This window comes from Parus major, chromosome 5 (assembly GCF_001522545.3).
Source record: "Parus major isolate Abel chromosome 5, Parus_major1.1, whole genome shotgun sequence".
Classification (NCBI taxonomy): Eukaryota; Metazoa; Chordata; class Aves; order Passeriformes; family Paridae; genus Parus; species Parus major.
The window spans coordinates 16979068-16997014 of record NC_031774.1 but is presented as its reverse complement, the minus strand read 5'-3'; the positions used below and the strand labels follow the sequence as shown (position 1 = coordinate 16997014).

The following is a 17947-nucleotide window of genomic DNA, read 5'->3' as shown; positions in this document are numbered from 1 at the left end:
GTCTTTATTTCACGTTCCCGTGGGGCTGGTTTCTTGTGTTTGTGCGTGTATCTGAACAGCTTGGAGTCACAGGAACACATTCCATTTCCCTTGTCTTCATATAAGCCTGCACATTTTTCCTGGAAAGCTTTTCTCCCTAATTGGATTGCATCTGTGTTATTTCGGTGAAAGGAGATCTTGGTGCAGATTACATCGTGCAGAAGAATCCACGGTGATGCACTGAGGAAAATCTCCACTAGTTGTCACTCGATCCCCATTTTAAAGCTGACTTAAAGACCAGTTCGAGCTTCTTATTCTAAGAACGATGTCCTGGGCCCCAAATAACAAATATCCTGGGACAAGTTTTGCCAAAGTGTCTCTCTAAAATGTGATGATAGGAATAAGTTTCAATCCAAGAGATGGAAGCCTGTGCAGCTGTTCTGTGGGTTTTGACGTTCTAAATAATCATCCTTAATAGGGCATTGCCCATTGTCAGAGCTGGTGAGGGGCATGGTGTGGGATCTGCTGTACACGTTCTGCAAGCCAGCTCCTCTCTCTGGGGAGGTGATGATCCCAATGGACACATTCCCTCCAGGAGGAGAAGTTACAGAAGAGTGAAAAGGGTATGATGGTGCCAGGGTTGGCTTGTGATTAATGTTTTCTTGGGTTAGTAGGACTGGAAAGGATTGTGGCAGAAGGGTTCCAGCAGTGATGAAGAGGAAGGGGCTCAGTAGAGGTATATTGCAGCTTTTCCCCAGGATGGTTTTCCTTCTTTGGTTTCACATCGAACAAGCACCTGGATTTTTAACCAGAGGAAGGTAAACTTTCACAACTCTGTGTTTTGCCTGTTTGTATTTCTTTGGTATTTGCATTCAAAGCCAGCATGAGTTTGATAATAACAGTAAATTTCATAAACTTGATAAACATCTTTTTTCTTCTTCTGTCTTTAGCTCCTCCTGCCACAGGTTTAGTTTTGGAGCTCATATGTTTTATTGTTTGTGTCAAAGTAGTGTTGTGTTGAACAAATCATGTTCTGCACTGGTTGGTGCTTGATGCTGTGAAGTGAGGAAGGAAGAGCTACTGCTTGTCTTGAAGAGTTTGCTGTCCGAGTAAATCACAAGAAAATGCAAACATGACACAATTCAGACTTTTAATTCTTTATTATATTTGCAAGGTAGTAGACAGTGATGAAGCCTGGGAGCAAGAGCCATTAGGATGTTCTGTACCCTGCTCCCACACGCTCACTCTGTAGGTGCCATCATGTGTTCTACCGTGTGTACACAGAACAAAGCAGCCTGAGTTGCTGTGGCTGGAAAGGTCTGACATTCTTGTTCCTACAAATCAATTGCTGTTTCCAGTCTCTCAGTGCTTGAGTAGGAGCAAAGCTTGTTTAAAAGGGAAGAAAACCCCAGTGACAACAACAGAAAACCAATCAAAAGACCAAAATAATCAACAACAACTAAAAATTCCCGCCTAAGCCCACACACAAAATCAAACTAACTCCCTCCCATTTTTCAGGATTTAAAGAGATTTCCTTTTTAAGGTAATGAAATGGGAAGAATTTGTTTTTCAAGCTCTTGTTCACTGTAACGGTAAAAGTGTTATCCTTAGTTACTGCTATAAAATTTAATAGAAAGTGTTCTGCAATCCATTCTCCTCTCCTTTTGAAAGGAGTAAAGAAAATCAACTCAAACTGAATTGCTTTCAAGGTGTTTCTTCCAGCTTAGAGAATGTTTCCTGCTCCAGCTACCCATTCCCTTTGAAATAATTATGTTTTGGAAATGCTGTGAGCCCAGGCCACCAGAATGAATGTCAAGGGAGCAAGGGTCTGTTTGAGACCAATGGGCAGGGCATTCATATTCATGCATTTGTATCCCAGGACTTAATGTATTTTATTTTTATACTGAGAAAAGATGGGGATATCTATTTGCATGAAAAATTAGTATCTTTTTATCTCTATTATATTAGCTGATAATTTGATTGCTTTGTTGAAACTTTTATTACACATCTTTGTCTAATATTTTCTTCATTCTTTAATTTTATAAAAGCCATTTGAAAACCATGGAGATTAAGCAATCCCTTCCCCCACATCTTACATTTTAAATGTAGGGGAAAATAATCAGAAACTTCTCATTGCTCTTGATTGCCTTTTAATTATTTTATGCTTTAATTAAGTCTCACCATTCCTCATTAAGACTATTGTTAAGGAACTGTTTTAGTAATCCTGCACAAGCAGCATCTGTGAAAGCTTTTCATAGCTGTTGCCTTGGTAAGGAGAATTTTCACTTTTATAAGCATGTAGCACATAATGAATTTTGGTGCCCTGTGTCACCTGGGAAGCTCTGGTGCAAAAGACAGAGCCCCAAATTTATAGAATGCCTAGGAAACAAATTCCTGAGGCTGGAGCAGCCTAGCTTGGAAATAATGGTTGTACTAGTAAAGTGGCCATTTTCATGGTTTATGCAGCACAGTTGAGAATCTCTATTAGCAAATTTGATGGCATTCTTGATACAAGCCTCTCTGTAATAAAATTAGAGGTGCCAGCCGGCGACTTCTTAGGTGCTTACGTCATTGTCTCCTGTGGTAGCAAAAAGTGTGAGGCAGGGATCAATGCATTGGGATGCACGAGCCAGCTCACACCTGCCTGCCTGCACGGTGTGAGAGGTGGGAGCTGCTGCCAAGGCCAGAGATGTCAGTACTCCCTGTGACACAGGTGTAATGAGACCTGGTCACTGACTCTTCAACTGGCACACAGAATTTCATCCTACCACTGCTAGACTTAGAGCTCCAGGGAGAAATTCCTGGGTCACTGCAGCTGAGAGTAAGCCTGAATTGCAGCTGCTTAACTAAATTTAAAGCTTAAGGATCACTTTGAAGAGAAGTTTGAGGAGCAGTAAAGTTTTCTAAACAAGGTCCAAGCTGTGGCAGTGCCTAGAAAACTTGGTAGCAAGGTGAAAGAAGCCTGGGAAGTTGAAGTAGCATTGCAAGAGGTTTTACCAGCTTGTCTACTATACTAGATGTGCATTTATTTTGGAGATTTGTCAAATGAAAGTGCATCTTCATCTGCTGTAGTTGAACTCTCAGTAGAATGAGCCTCCATCTCTTTGGTTTACACCTGTAGAGCATCCTGCTTTTTCAAAGGTCAGTGTTAGCCCTATAACTCAGGTAAGTAACTTAGTTCAAGGGATTGCCATGAGCATGGTATAATTTGGCTGAACACCTTATGGTGATCAGTCTCATGTGGGGTCACTCCCCTCTCTTGCACAGAGAAGCAGAGATGATCTGCTGTCTTCGTAAGTGTGTATGCAAAAAAAGCCAAGTAGTGTTGGTGTACACAACACTTCAGGGTTGAAGTTGTGTACAGCACTTTCTCAACCCTAGTTGACATTTTGGGTATTCACTGTGACTAAATGAGAGTCTGCCTATCAGTTCATCAGGGAATCTAATAAATGAGGAACCGCCGTAATTAAAATCTTGCTGGTGTGAAATCCTACTGAAATACTTAGCATCTGCCATGCAGCAATCCTTAAATACTTAACAAGCTTTTGACTTTCTTATGAGGAGGTAAACATCAGTATCTCCCTTGTTCCAGAGACTGGTATGCAGAAGAGTCAAGTGACTTTTTTTAGTCACTTGCAGTGAACCAAAGCAGAGTTCTTTGATTAGGATTTTAACTTTAATGTTGGAGGTCCCCATACATGCAGTCACAGTTACTACAACCTGTGGAGCAAGGTCTTATTTGTTGTAGGTGGAATATGAGTTTTAGGAACTTGTCAGTCAAGGAGAGATCAAGTGACTTTTTCTGGAAGAAATGAACAGTCTTACACAATTATGGAAGAGAAGGAGCTCTGGCTGTAAATCTACCTCTTTCTTGCACAGTTTTTGTTTTGTTTTGTTTTTGTTTTCCCATCAGTGAAACAGCAGAACTGCTTGGTTATTGAGGAAAGAAAGTTTTCCTCAATCAAGAATATAAAGAATTGAAAAATACAGGTTAGAACCTTACATAGCATGTAGTCTGTATCAACAGGCTGTATGAATGGCTTATTGTAGAAGCAGGACACTTGAAAGCAGAGCAGTAAGAAAGTGTAGCTTGACTAAGATCTGGTTAAAAAAGGAGTTGAATAATTGCTGCACATTGTAAATTATTTCAAGTGGAACATAAAAGACTCCTTCACCTTCATGGAAATGAAACTGCATTTCATATAAGCTCTGGGAGACTGATACCCAGAATCTGCCTTTAAGCTTGGAAGGGGTGACAGGGCGGAAATCTGAGATGAATTTGGGGGTTGTATAGCCCATATATATATATATACACACATATATATACATATATATATATATATGTATGTGTATATATATAGTGAATAGACTCTGAGAGACTATAGGTGAATCTTGATGAGACTCAAGAAAGAAGAAAAATTAGGAAAAAATGGAAAGAAATTTAAATTTAATCTTAACAGAAGTCTGCTACTTCAGTGTATTCTGATAGAATTTTTTTGTGGCCTCCTGCTTACCAAGCTGTATCTGGAAAACCAAGTCATGCTTAGAGAAGTCATCTGGAGTTCTGCTGAGATGAGTATATCTCTAATTCTGAGTAAAACATGTATTCAGATAAGCTGACAATATGGTGTTCCTTATTCTTAGATCTAGGTTTACAAACCTCCATTGCAACACCATTACAAGATTCATAGAATTGCCATATTTTCAACATGAAGTTGGCTTTTTTTTCTACAAGAAAGCTGATTGTAAAGTCACTGAAATATGACCTATTTCTAAGAGGGCATCTGCCTGTTCCTAATTCTGCAGATGAAATAATTGATCACACACTGCAAGTATTAACTGAAGAGGCAGCAAAATAAATACAAGCCAATAAAATTTGCTTATCTTCCAGCTGAACTGTAGCTGTGGAAGGTGACTGTGATATCCATTTTGGGTAATATAAGAAATAATACTGTCTTATATATATATATAAAATAATGCAATAAATTTGAAGGGTAGGAGGAGGAATTGATAAGACCCTTCTGTGAAACTTGAGGAAGACTGTAAGCACAACCAATATAGTACATTTGTTATTATTTATAGACTTTTATTTAAAGGTTTCTAGGTGGATGTGTTCCAAGACTTCTGTTGTCCTTAAAGAGTTCAGTCTGGCAGTCAGCAAGTGTGTGGTGATGATTCATCAGGTGTAGTGAGCTTGAATAAATTTTTGACAGATGCAATTAAGCTGTGCGTCTTAGCAACATTTGTCTTAGTTACAGGTCAATGTACTCTCCATTTGTTCAGGGCTTTCTCTTAAGTGACAAATGGTGCAAGACAGCTGTTTTGGAAATAGGACTCATTGAGTGTCAGAGGTGAGAAAACACTTTTTATTGTGTATAATGGAAAGGCTAACACCAGGGTCCACACAGTGGGAGCTTTAGAAAGCACTACCATTTTACACTATGTGGGAGACCTATAGGAAACCTTTTATTGTGGTGGGGGGAAATAATAAGTAATTCTTTTTCCCTTAGTCCTTGATCTCTGGTAATAGAGAATGAAAGAGGCATTCTTAGAGCATATGATCGTTTTGTCAGGAATTTATTTCCTCTTTTGCTTTGTCTGTATGCATGCTACCCACTGGGAGTTGTATAAAGCACATGACTTCATATCTCATGATGGCTTTCAAGTAGTCTTCTGTGCTCTTTTGTAACAGTCCTGCAGTCCAATATAAGTATGCAGAAGATGGCAAGGAACAGAGGAATGCATATCCTCTTGGAGGCTCTGTCTCAGTAGATATGTTCAGGAGTTAGCAGTTGATGGATTGATTTTAGTAATTTAGTAATTCCTTTTGGAGCCAGTGTAATGAGACCTGGTTCAAACAAAACATGATTTGGTGTTGATAATTAGAATTACTTAAAAGAACTTTCATTAAAATGCCAAGCCCGTAGGAACTGTATTCATTGGGAAAGAAAAAATGCCAGATGTTTCAAGTATAGTAGATGTTGAGGAGAGATTAATTAATAATTTGTGTGTGTATTTTCTATGACTAAATCTCGAAGACTGAGAAAAAGTGATTAAATCTGTTTATTAAGGGTGAGTGTAGAAAAGTTGTTGAAAAAGTGGTTAATGAGTTTTCACTGCACTGTTAATGAGTCACATAAGCATAGTGAATTCCAGCTTTTAAGGTGTCATTCACTGATTCCCACTATCTTGTTCGGTAGTCTTTAGTTATTTATCTAAAAATATGTATGTATTTATATCTGTGTGTGTATATATATATAATTTTTCTTTAATTTTATTTTTTTTATTTTTATTTTTTTAAATGTATATATGAAAACAGAGTAGAGCAGGCTGATAGATCTGGATTTGTAAAACAAAACAGTGCTAAAAGACTGACGAGGTGCTGGTCTGCACTGTCTGCTGAGGCTGCTTGTCAGTCTTTGTGGCTATAACCTGTGTTTGAGCAAGAGCAGTGACAGTGTAGGTGTGGTGTTTTCAGACAGGCACCTTGTGATGACTCTGCCCTGTTTGTCTGCAGACGTTTACTCAACGTGTACCTGGACAAAGCTGAGATTCTCATTCCTAGTGCAGTCCTTGTTACTCAAAAGCTGATGCCAAAGAGCCATCTCTGAGACAGACCAATTGCATTTTAACACAAAACTGCACATTAAGATGCTTAACTTCACTGCTTTTGGGGTGTTTTAATTTGAATTTTTCTTCTAGAATGTGAAGCATCCTCATTTCACGGTTGGCAGCTTTGTTTATTTTGTTAAATGTGGCATTTCCTCTTAGAGCTTTCACAGGCTGCTCAGCTCAAGGAACCTGCATGTTATGCCTTCTGAGCCTTGGATGCTGCTCTTCAGTATTACTTGTCTGTGGTGTTGTCTGTGTGAGTTAATTTATTTTTAGATGAATCAGCTTTAGATTTTGATTTTCTGGAATTTCTCCTTAATTCTGTTTAGAAATTGGCCCACCTTTCTCTTGATCCTTGTTTAAAATCAGTTGATGGAATGAGATGTGGAAATAGCCATGTGGAGGGTGGAGGTTTCTCTGGCATTTGGAAATTTGTTGAGGATACTGCTTCCTGCTGACTTTGAGCAAAATCTAAAATTGTTGAGACTCCACAACGGAGAACTCCATAGCCTCACAAGTATGCATAGGGAGATATTTGACTTAGTCTATTCTTTTGTTTCACACTTAAAAACCAAAGAGTCTGTTATCTGAAGTGTAAATATAATATCCATGGGGGGGGGGGAGGATGGGATTTAAAATAAGCGAAAGCAATTTAAAATGAAAAGTTAAGCAAAACCCTTTTTCTTATGGAATCACTGTGGGGTTGTACAACATGTATCTTTTTTTGTTGTTGTTTGTTTGGGCTTTTTCTTGGTGTTTTGCTTTGTTTTTGTTTTTTTTTCCCCCCTATTGTCAGTTTGCTTTGATTTTATGAACAGTAAGATTTTGGTAGAAATGCCTGTACTGAAGAATTGTGAATCTTTTGAAGCAGCATTTTCCTGCTGTTGCATTACTGTGATGCACAGCAGTAGAATTTAGATTAGATCTTCGTAGTGGTGACTGGAATTCTCAAAATGGAGAACATTCCAATGGGGTTAGTGTATTTCAACTCATAGAGCAGCTAATCCTGACCCTATTAATGTCATTGACAAAACCAAAGTGAACTTTGCCCAGCTGAGGATTTCATTTGAATGATTTCAGGTTTTGCTTTCTCTGTAAAGCTGTAGCTCTTTATTTTTGGGGCACTTGATGAAGTGACTTTGTCTGTGTTTGTTTGGGCCTGACTTTAAAAGCTGGTTTCTCACTTCTGTTACGTATCTTTGGTTGACTTTCCCATTCTGTTTTTTCTTCACTACTGAGTCCAAGTGTGTGTAAACAGGGAGGTGGCAGGAAATGGTTTACAAATGAAAATGAAATGAAAATGAATACCCCACACAAGTCCACCAGCTTCATTCACTTTGACAGCATCATGTCAGAGTTAAGAGTCGGAAGCTTCTCCAAAGGGATCTGCCTCTACCACGGAAGTTTCCAGCCCCACAAGGTATACTTAAAAAAAACAGACCAAAACAAATAACAATAAAACCTCACCAAAAAACCCAACCAAACCACCCAAACCCACAGACTCTGGGTTTTGTTTCTGTATGGTCAAACACCCTGGACCTTTCCAGGAGGAGTCCCTATTACCCAAATCTAACTATTTCAATGTCTTTAGAGTCTAAATGCTGAAAAAACCCATAACTAATAAATCTGTTGTTTCTTATGGCTCATGTTGTATCTGGACTTAAGTAATTTTAACATTGTGGTACCAGTTGAGGCTCTCTGGATGAGAGTAGGCTCTCCACTGTCCCAGAGGTTGTTTATAATAAACTACTTCAGTTTGCTTCTTGAGACTTGTTTAGAAAACTTTCCGTAGAAGTATACTGATAAATGGCATTCAGTGAGTTAAATGCAGTTGCCGGCTTTTATTATCAGAGGCACAATTAACTAGGAACAGTTGTGGGATGCCTGATTGTAACAGCATCTTCCATAATATACATGCTTGCTCTCTGCAAATGACACTTTTCTTCCTGAAAAGTGGCGTAACATTTCATAGCACTCATGTGATCTTAATGGGAGTACAGGACAAGTTGTCTTGGGGCAGTGCTTATAGTTAACCCTAAGATGTTTGGGCAAACACCTGGGCTGTACATCTACCCTGTAAACTTTAATTATACACCTGTGTAATTGTGAGAATTGTGATTCTGCTGTCACTTTGGCTTGAAGGCATTGTCATGCCTGCCATGACATGGCTTGATGGCCTTGTGCTCGGTCAGGATCTCATTGCACTGTGCTCCCTGCAAACATGTAGGGATGCTGAAGGATTTAGCATCTTGGTGGGCAAGATGGAAAGGAGCTATCCCTATACTCCTTTCAGAAGCAGGACTGTAAAAATGGTAGGCTTGAGTCAGGTCTAAGGGAAACTTGCAACTGGACCCAGCTCCAGGCTGAGGGTCAAGGCTGTGTGTCGCTTGCACAAACTCCTGCCTGGTTAAAATACACATTTCCTCCACATGTTGTTTCACTAGTTATTTGCTTTTCCATCTTGTTACATAGCTTCTAAAAGTACTCAGCCAGATGGGCTGTTTGATTTGCTGGATGTTTCACTCTTTTATGTTTAGTTAAGTCAATACATGTCAATTTTTCATCTGTAAAGGAGAGCTAAAACTCTCCTATTTAATACACTGCTGTAAGGATGAATTAGGAAGTTAGATTCTCTTTTGCTGTGTCAGGAAGAGAGTTAATATAGTTTAGAGAATAGAAAATAAGTATTTCAGATCCAATCTTTCCTTCCTTCCTCTCTTACTGTATTAAATATACTGTGTATCGGAAGTTTTGGCTCACACCTACCTTTTTAGGATGTAAGTAACACATTTTAAATGCATTACCTCTTTTGGATTGCACAGATTAACACCTGTATATTTCAACTTTCTCTGACCTTGTTTCATAAGTGTAAAGATGTTGGTCTTTGGAGGCAACTTATTAATATGAGTTAATTATTATAAGAGTGTTGGGCATGATGTGTGACTTGAGATCAGGAATCAGGCTGTAGTTCCCAAAGGGAAAAAACACAGTCTTGTGGTTAAGATCAAAGGCTGTAGATCTTGCATTCAGTCCTATCTTTGCACATCCTTCAGTATCCCAAAGTCATTTAAGCGAGGGAGCTTAAATTTCCCTGTCTAGCCTAGGTGTTGTAAGAATAAATTAATTGGCGGAGATGAGTCACTCGAAAATGCTCTGGGACTATGGGTTATTTAAAAGCCTGAATTTATCACTGAGGCCAGACTTTTCTAAAGGGCTCAGCTTGGCTTGTAAGCTCATGCCAGTAGTTGTCTTACCACTGTCATTTAGGATTTGTGTCACAGTTTTGCCTAGAAGCCCACATGGACATCAATAATGCATTACACAAAGGCTTATTATCCAAGAGTTCTTGCCCTGAAGTACTTGCAGTCAAGTCAGAGGCAATAAATGGATATGAAGAACATAAGAGAATGGAGAGAATGTGGCAGTGGAGTACATGCTCTGTCTGCTTATCTATCTATGTATCTATCTGTGTATCTGTCTTTTGACCTTTCTACCTGTTGAGATCCCCGATGCCAGGAGGAGGCAGTGAATATTTTTAACATTGTGATTGTAGCTTTAAAGCGTGAAGGAATCTCTATGGCATCATTTTAAATGAGTGTAAGCAGGAGAGGTAGAGGTTTCAGTAGCAAATTTCCTAGCAAGATCGTTGCCAAATTAGTGTGCAGAGACCAGTCTGTCTGTGCCCTGCAAGGTATATTTCTGCCCTAAATTGAATTATTTTAGCTGTCAGCAAATGCTTGATAATATAGTGATCTGTGCTTGGGAGATTCACTCTTTATATTAGTGTTGTATTGCATTCAGTGTTGAGGCTAGACAGAGCCACTCATCTTTACCTCATGGTCCCACGTGGACTCACTTAGCTTAGTCATGAGTGGGCAATTAAATAACTAGAGGGACCTTGTCAGCTCCAGACATTAATATAAATCTTGATGCTTGTAGTACATTTACATGGCTCCCCCAGGTCTATCTGGACTTATAATCATCTCTTTTATTCACAGATCTGCTGGGATATTGACTGCTCGCTTTTGCTTTGTAGCTCTCTGAATCAGGATTTGGCCCAGGTGATAACCAGCAGTAAGTTTTTCTGGCAGTCACTCAGTGAGTATAAACACTTGCCCACTTTGGTGTGCACAGGCATTGCCTCAAGTAATACTAAATACTTTACTGGGGAAACAGGGGCTCCTGCTTATCAGGCAGCAGATTGATTTTAATCTCCAATTTCTCTTGTTCAAATGGATTTTACCTTTAAATGGCTTGGAGATTTCAGTGCCTCATAGCTGATACAAGCCCTTCATTAAAAAGATCTGGTGATATTTTTATTTAGAAAGTGCACATATCTGCATCATAAAGCCCTGAATGATTAAGGGTCAGTGTGTCTGTTTCTCAAAGAGATTTCATTAAAAGTTTCTTCTTAGTTTCTTTACCCTACCCACCTGGAGATGCACTAAGGATATAAGTAGCAGAGTTGTGCCTGACAAAAGCAGGCATGATCCACTAGTTAAGATGGCTCATGTTATGTAAAAGCCTTTGCTGATGATCTTGTGGAAGTTCCATGACCTGAATGAGGCTAGGATTTTGATTTACCCTGAAGGAACATCTTACAGAAGGAAAGACAATCTGCAGACATGCTGGAAGAGAATAGCAAAAAGATGTTGTTTGTGCCCAGAAAATAGCAGTTTTCTGTATTCAGGTTGGTGAGCTACTGCCTGTCAACATCAGTAAAGTGTCTGTGAAATCACACAGAAGCAGAAAAGGGTGCATGGCTGAGGTCTGGTATTGGTTTTGGTTTTTTCTTCTGCAGCCTTAGAAATGCTTTATAGATCTCAAAGTTAGGCAGAACTCTTCCATTCACTGCTGTTTCAGGACTGTTGTATTACTATAAATAAATAAACTCTGTGGCATAATTTTATAAGTAATCTGTGCTGGGAGGTGGGGACTTGAGCCTTCATTCTTCCAATCAGATGCACGTTTTACTGGCTTTTACCAGAAAGATTGTCCAGCTGCTGCAGAGCCTTAAAGCAGATGTCACTTCTGGGACTTCTTCCCTCCTTTCCTCCTTTCCCTCCCTAGGTAGAGTTCACCAGAACAGCTGATAATGTTGCCAGGTACTTGCAGCTCTTGTATAGATGTGTTGTAAAATCCAAAATAAACTTAAGAGATAATGTTACCAGAATCAAATGTTGTCAGAGGCTGATGCCTCTCCTGCTATCTATAGGGAATTCAGCATGTCAGTATTTAGTTTAACAACAAGAGACATGGATGCTGTGACAAAGTTTTGTTAAGGTGACTTTTTCTATTACACAAAGTGATTGACATGGGTTTCATTGCTTCAGCTGATGAGTGTTGGTGCAGTGGCAGAAGCTGCCCACTTTGTATTTTCATTGATATTCTGTTTTTTGGTGTGTTTTAAGAACTGACTTATGTCAGTCTGCAGTCACTTACGGACCAGTTGATCAAGACAGTAAGGGACTGGATGGGCGATGGCAGCCAGGGCTTGGCAACCAGTATGTTTGTCAAATGCAGCTTTTGTCAGTATGTGGCTGGATATGCTCTTTGAGTGGCTGGCAGAACTATTCAGTATCACTTTGAACTCAGTTCTGTCCTTGTGTGTATGTGAACCATTCACAGTGAAAGTGGTGAGTTGTGTTTTTACACAACTGCAAAGGCAGGAATTAATTCAGTCTTGTGCTACAGCTGAGTGAGAGCTCTTGGTGAGAGAATCAAATGGCCTCAGTTGCTTAGTGTTTTATTACACTGTGAACTTGCTGTGCTGCTTGCCATCTTTCTTTCACCATCTTTCCCTTCTGTTCATTCCAGGTGAGTGCTAATACAAGTGCCACACAATCTGTTGGAGCTTTGGGGTAACTCAGAGAGAAACTGCAATGTTAGTTGAAGACAGAGCGTCAAAGGCTGGAAACACTCCCAGTTTATGAAAGATTTATGTGTGTGCCTGTTTGTGTGCATATAACCTGACTGGTTGATTTTTTTTTTTTTTAATTCAATTTCGATGATGAGCACAGAACATCTATTTCTGCTGCTGCAAAGACATATTTACTGCTGAAATTTGCTGTATGGTGACAGTCTCTCAGTAGTACGTTTCAGAGTATTGCTTTGCTGTTGGCTACGATCTTTCACGTCTTTGTTGTAACAACCACAGTAATACTATTTTCCCTTTTTGTCCATGGGTCCATTGTTCTTGAGGTCAGCTGCAACCTTGCCAGCAGGTCAGAAATACTCTGCCTTTAGGTGAAACATTAGATGGAAGGGAGGTTCCCAACACTGTGAACAGTCTGCCTTTAGTAGATGGATACAAATTAATGAAGCCTCTCCTTTTTTTCTTGCTCACACTTTTTATCCTTTCCTAAAGAAAGATTTATTGTCTGTATGCTGAATTGTTAGGCTCAGAGCTCCTTCTCGAGCACTGTTTTTGTCCTGCACAATTCTGAATCACAGGCAAGGAGGTGCATGCAGTGCAGACATTGCTGCACAGGAGGCTGTAGCCACTTGTCTCTCTCTGGAGAGGGAAGATTCAGTACTCACACTGCAGGTGGGAATCTGTATGAGATATTAATATTCAAGACTATACTTTGTATTTGTTTTATCATGCAAGTGCTTGGCTCCTGCTCCCTGGGACTCATCCATTTTCCCTCTTCATCTAAGCTTCAATATGGTCCTTACTCCCAGCTCTGGTTTCCTCTCATGAGCAGCCCTGTTAATGGCTGTAGAGGGTCTTGGCACTAAACAAGCCCAAGAATGTGTGGAGGGCAGGGACTTGATGTGTGCTGAAGCCCCAGTGCTATCCCCCCCAGCCTCTTTTTGTAAGGCATGATCTCAAGGGAAGGTGTTGTCATGCTAATGCTGGGTAAATGGAATTTTTGTGCCTGACCCATAAGGGAGTTGTCCCGTAATTCAACAGAGATGCAAATAAGTGATGTAAGTTATATTTAGACTGTGCAGGGAATATTTAATATAATTAATTAATGTGTAATGTAATTTGAAGAGCTAAAGATAGATTTCTGCCTTCTTCCTTCTGACAATTTACAGCAGAAGAGAGTTGGTTATCCACTGTCCTCAGAGTATTAGGCTTTGAATATTCATCTAGCCAATCTTCCTGATTGACTGAAAATCCCAGGTGGCTGCATATACAGTGCAATTCCTGCAGCAGGTTTCCTGAACTCTGATGCTGCCTGCCTTTACCTGCAGCTGAGTAGCCACTCGTCCTCCATCTCCACCAGAGGACCATGTGAGTGACTTCACATCAACAAAAGTTTAAGACACAAATTGTGTAATTTCTTCATATTTATGTAACTGAGTGCTCTTTTTCAGATACCTTGCCAGCAGGTTATCACGTGTTTATTGACAGCAGAGAATCAATGAGACTCAGGAAATATTCACTCTGATCAAGAGGCGCATATTCACAGGTGTGAAGGATTTACGTATGCACCTGTTTTCCCTAGGGCAACTTCTTCTGCCTCTTTGTCTAGATTATTATTTTTTGTTGCAAGCCTGTCTTTTTGCAGTGTGGCCCTACAGCTGGTGTCAGGCCACTTTCCCTTTAGCTGTGCTTTAGTCCCTGTGTCCTTGATCAGTTAGCAACTTTAGTGTACTTTCAACTTACTCTCCTGTCCCCATCCAATAAAGGCATTTTCTTACCAGTTTCCCTGCTGTTGCCTGACCAGTTGCAATTTCCTGCTCTCTTCTTTATTCCTAAGTTTTAGTTTGCTTTTTCTTCAATCATTGCTGCCCTGTTTAAAAGCTGCAAGCTTTTAAAACTGCTTGTCTTCATTCACCTGTTTGGCACTCTCCGTGGGTGGTGTTGGACTCCTTTCCCAGGTTCATGTGCTGCTTTCTCTGCTGTGGTGGTGGCAGAGAGAGATCAGAGGACTCCCATATGCATCTCCCGCCTTTGCAGTGTTGAGCTCCAGGTATGGCCCAGCCTGGAGCTCCTGTTGCAGAACATTCCACCCAGATCCTCAGCCTGGTGCAAGCTCTCGCTGCTGCTGGGCTTTCCATAGGTGCAAAGCTGCAGTATAGTAGCTGGGTTATTCAGGAGTGTGTAAATTAGTCATATTTGGATGTCTCCTGGCTGCACACTGTTCCCTCTTAAAAAGAAAAAAAAAACTGAAAAGCTTCACATAGGTAAGACGTGCTGATGCTTTCTGAGGCCGTGTGGAGCTCTGGGGTGCATTAGCACCTTTTCTTGTTAACACTGGAGTTCCTTGTCTCCCCCTGCCATTTGAAGATTGAGAACTTGAGACAGTAACTGGTGCTTAAAACCGTCTTTTTCACCTTTTTCAAAATAAGATGATGACATGATAGCAATTCTTTGAACAAGAAGGAAGATAATGTAAGGCTGAGTAGTGAAATCAATTGGTATTAGCCCAGTGGACGGATAACTTTGAAAACTATCCTAAAAGAAGAAAAAAGGCTGATCCCAGGGTGAAAAAAATAGAGAATTGCTCTTATCTGTGGTAACAGGCAGGAATTTCCTATGACCCCCTCCTTAGCCCATGCAAAGATGAAAGTTCAGAGATTCCAAGTAGAGATTTGCTAATGGCTATTGTGTGCCTTGGGGATGACAGGTCAGTTATCCAAGTTGCTGTTGGTTCTTGGGCTTGTGTAAGTTAAGGATCTTGATAGCACATTTCTTTCTGAGTGAGATGTAAATGACTGAAGAAGAATTTAATGGAAGGGCAGCTTCAACCAACCTGCATCCTCTCTTAGTGGCTGTGCACTGCAGTCAGGACTGCTGTTGCCATGGGATGTATCTTAGAAGAGCATCATCATCAAGCCATGACAGAGATTAAAAGGCCTTCTCAGACCAGCCAGTTTCTTGTTATAATAATCAAAAGCACTTTCCCCACTGTTTCCTCATCTGAGTGAACCAACAGTGACCCTTGGTGGTTAAAAAGGCTCAGTGCCTGCTGGTCTGTCATGCATAGCCTGGCCAACCTGAGTATATGTCTCCTGAGAATCTGAATAATGTGGGCATTTACTAAAGCATTGGGCATCTTATTTCACAACTGATCCGGCTGATGTTCTAGCCAGCCCACTTTGCATGGAATCTTAGTTTCTAAATGGAGGATTTGGGCAGGAAACTTAAATCTCACTCTTGGATTTCTGGGTGATCACTTTGATGTATAGATTATCCCATTGCTAATCTGACTGTAGATCCATAGCATTGTTGTGTTTGAAGGAAAGCACAGGCCTTCATTCCATGTAGAGTTTTGGGAAGAGATACCCTTTAAGGCCTATTTGAATTCATAAAGACTGGCTTGGTGAAATTTAGCATCAGGCCATAACCTGTCATTGGCCCTGATTTTCTTTATAGAAATCCCTTAGCTGCAAGAGACTTCCTTGTATCACTGTGCCTTGCTGTGACTATGACTGTACACTCACAGTGAGCTGTTATTCTGATGGATATAACTGAATGACAATGATAATGCTCTGTTTTTACAGTTCAGCAATCGTTTCCATTTGTTCTTGAACCTGGGCTTCAAAACAAAATTTAAGTACAGTCACCACCTGTTCATTTTTCAGCCAGACAATCTGCTTTTTAAAATCTTTTTAATAAAAAAACACCCCAGACCTCTTCAGGAGGAGTCAATTTGTTTTTCTGGCTGGCATCTGATTCCTGGCTCATTTTCTAGCCAAGTGGCATCTCCTCCTTCTCCTCCTCCTCTTTACAACTTCCCTTCCGGCTGCTCAGTGTAACACTTAGCACATGATGTGGCATCATTGGAAGCTGTGTTTAAACTATTTGAATTCAACCATAGTAGAGTGGGAGTGAAATTTTTAATTTGTTCCTACTCTTCAAAAACAAGTTGTTAGATGATATATATATAATATGTCTGTATATTAGTAGAGATTATACTAAATTTGAGGTAGAGGAATAGTTAAAAAAAAATAATTCTGCCTTTCAAACTGGTGGCCAAGTGAATTGTTTAGGAAAGCTCTCAAATGAGCTTGAAGAATAAGGACATTACTGCTTCATAATTTAGAGCTAGTTCTCGATTTTTTGTTTGCAACAGTGTTTTACACTTTGTTCTGAACTCTCTCTGCTGCATCTGACTATGGATGTTGGATCATGAAATAAAATTAGGAGTTTGAGGACTTTGTTGTCTAAGAGTTGCTTGTGTTGTTCCATAAAATACATGTGTACGTGTGGGTCCAATACAGGGGTCTGCAGAGACCTCCGAGGGTGTCCTGTATAATGTTTGAACTGGGATTTCCAAGTGGTCATTTGAAATTTATAATTTTGTTGGCCTTATTTTTTACATGAATTATATTCTTAGAATCTTGGCATCCATGGGGATGGAAAAGACCTTCAGGATCATAAGAGTCCAACATTTGACTAATCACCATCTTGTCAACTAAACCATAGCACTAAGAGCCACATCCAGTTGTTTGCTGAACACCTCTTCACACCCATGAGGAATGATGACTCCTTTGCTTCCCTAGGAAATCCATTCCAATGCTTGACCGTCCTTCCTGCAAAGAAATTCTTCCTGGTGTCTGACACGAGCCTCCCTTGTCACAGCTTGAGGCTGTGTCCTCCTGCCATGTTTTTGGTTGCCTGGGAGAAGAGGCTGACCCTCACCTTGCTATAGCCTCTTTTCAGGCAGTTGTAGAGGGATAAGGTCACCCCTGAGCCTCCTTTTCTTCAGGTTGAACAACCCCAGCTCCCTCAGCCGCAGTGGTATGAGTAGGAGCCACTTAATTTTCAAATCCATTTTATCTTGGAAATAATACTTAGGTCACAACTAAAATTGAACAGAGAATGGGTATTTCACTGGAAATTAAACAAGATAAAATTCTAGAAGCCTAAAGTGACATAAAAAGTTCTGTTCAGGTGCCCTATTTAGGCTTTTAGTGGTGTGAAGTGCTTTTATAGAGCAGTGCGTATGTTAATTGTAGAATGAATCCTTCATATTGATAGTAATGCCTGTTGTCTAAAAACACTTTACAAAGGTGATCGAGTCTTTTGCTCTAATTTTACTGAGAGATGTTTTATCCTAGGTCAAAAAGCATGTCTGATGGAGTGAGGACATGAGGTCCATTCCCACCAGAGTTTGTCACACTAAGGCCTCTCTCTGGGCCTCCGTGCTGTGCTGAGGACAGAGGACACGTACCAGCCCTCTCCTGGCATCCCAACCTGCTGGATCAGGAATTGCACACTGTATCAGTGCAATAACTTTCAATGGTGATCCCTACCAGCTAAAAAACATTAGAGCTCCCTAACCTCCTGCCTTGTGTGTGTAGTATTGAAAAAGCTTAAATTTATTTTGAAGATCTCAAGAACTGGTGAACCATAATCCTATTCAGTTCAGAAACTCAGGTCAGATGTGAGCTGGTG

At 40.2% G+C, this 17947-nt stretch overlaps 1 protein-coding gene across 3 annotated transcripts in view; it reads left to right on the top strand.

Moving 5' to 3' along the window:
* Positions 1 to 17947, top strand: part of TSPAN4 (tetraspanin 4) — a 423214-nt gene that overhangs the window by 89081 nt on the left and 316186 nt on the right. The window contains exon 3 of one of the 3 annotated variants that reach the window (XM_015631555.3): positions 10590 to 10665. The exons of 1 other annotated variant lie outside the window; for it this stretch is intronic. The gene's annotated coding sequence lies outside the window, so the exon portion shown is untranslated. Of the gene's footprint in view, positions 1 to 10589; positions 10690 to 17947 lie in introns of all 3 variants that reach the window. One more of the 3 variants, XM_015631554.3, reaches the window with a different exon arrangement.